Genomic DNA, 1782 nt, shown 5'->3' with positions numbered 1-1782 from the left:
TGCACCTAATCACTGCATACAATAAGTTCAGTATTATAATTCTTGAATGTTTCTATAATTAATGTGTTCCAGTTTATTCAAATATGGGGCAATAGTGGATTTGAAACATTTAGACAAGGGGCACAAAAATGCACTTTCTTTCAGGGATTCCTCAAAGAGCTTCTACTTGAGTTTGCTGTGTGTTTCACCTATTACAAAAAAAAAAAAAGAAAAAAGGAAAAAAGTGACGCAATGGATTTATTTTTTAATTGGCAGCTGTTGCAAAGCGACTCAAGAGCTGGAAGTTTCGTACATGGCACTTAATCAAAAATATCATACACGAAACTTTTGGTCCCTGAATCACTTTGCAACTTCTGCCAATTAAAAAAATAATAATTTTATATAATCGTTACTTATCCATACAAGTAATAATATGGAAAGGAATAAATGAAGCTGAAAATGTACAGAATAGATATGGAGATTAATCTAAAATTTAAAATAAATACGGCTGTACATTTGTATGATTTTCAAAAATGTACATTAGAAAGAACGTGGAGTTGCATAGCAAACTGAATTATGTGAATGTGTGTGCGCGCACACACACACACACATTGAGTTTTACTTTCCCGGTCTGTATCACAAAAATGAATGTAGTAAATTTATCAATATAACCAGGTCGAAAATAATGCGTCTACCAACAAACTCCACTTACTCATAAACAGTGTTGCTGCTGATTATTTGCAGCTAGCTGAAGTGAGTCATCGGATGTTCTATATCTTGACCATGAACACATTACATCTGTTGTCATTCAGTCTCGTCTCACGGCACTTAGAATCAAACAGGTCTTTTTGATCAAAAGTATTCTAGCCGAAACCATATTGACTTATATATTAGTACAACATTATCCAATATATATTTCTTTTTACAAAACAATAATGTATGGTTTGTGCGATATTTGTCAATTATTTCCAGCTGGTTGGGCAACCATGGAGTGACTCCCTCACTGACTCGTATAACATCATAATATACAGCCAGTAACGATATATTGCACTATCGTCGATATTCTCTGTGCAGTTTCTATTCTTTCGGGAGTTAACCGCAGCCAGGTTGTCAATGAGTGAAACGTAATCTTTGTTAACGAACATTGAAGTGAATTTTCCAATTAACAGAACACACGATCATTTCTACAGTTTCATTTATTTAAAGAAATAGAATTACTTAAAATCTCTGGTTATAGTATTGTCTTCTGTAACCTCATTACTGTTACCTTATATGTAAATTAAGTGGAGGGCAGGCTGTATACATCTACTATAATTATACAGGGTGTCCACAAAGTCTGGGTACATGTAGTAAATAAAATCATAATATAAACAATTAAATATAAGAAATAATAATTTCTTATAAGTGTTAATTCCCATGTACCCAGACTTCGTGGACATCCTGTATACTAGTGTAGAGATTGCTTTCTTTCTCTCCTTTTTATTGTCTTTTTGTACTATTTAGACATGCATACGTATTATATATGTAACAAAATATTTTCTTTGTTGATATTATAAGAGTTGGATGAGATATGATGGCTTGGCTATCTCTCCCCAGCTCTTATATTATTTATTAAATTCAGAAATACAACAAACACGAGGGTCAACGGTAACAACAGATCAATAATTTATTCCTGGTTGGTGTAGAGCCGTTTGGTTCCCGGGTGAAAAGCATGCCGCTATAATACCAAAGGAAGCTTCGACCACATGTCGGGGTCGATGTTGTCACAGAGCCTGGAAAAACGTCCTGTCACAACGGTCGCTG

At 34.2% G+C, this 1782-nt stretch overlaps 1 protein-coding gene across 1 annotated transcript in view; it reads right to left on the bottom strand.

Annotated features, from left to right (window-relative positions):
• Window positions 1-1782, bottom strand: part of LOC106880515 (uncharacterized) — an 11876-nt gene that overhangs the window by 7752 nt on the left and 2342 nt on the right. The window lies entirely within an intron of this gene.

Source organism: Octopus bimaculoides, chromosome 13 (genome assembly GCF_001194135.2).
Source record: "Octopus bimaculoides isolate UCB-OBI-ISO-001 chromosome 13, ASM119413v2, whole genome shotgun sequence".
Classification (NCBI taxonomy): domain Eukaryota; kingdom Metazoa; phylum Mollusca; class Cephalopoda; order Octopoda; family Octopodidae; genus Octopus; species Octopus bimaculoides.
This window is presented reverse-complemented; position numbering and strand designations above follow the sequence as displayed.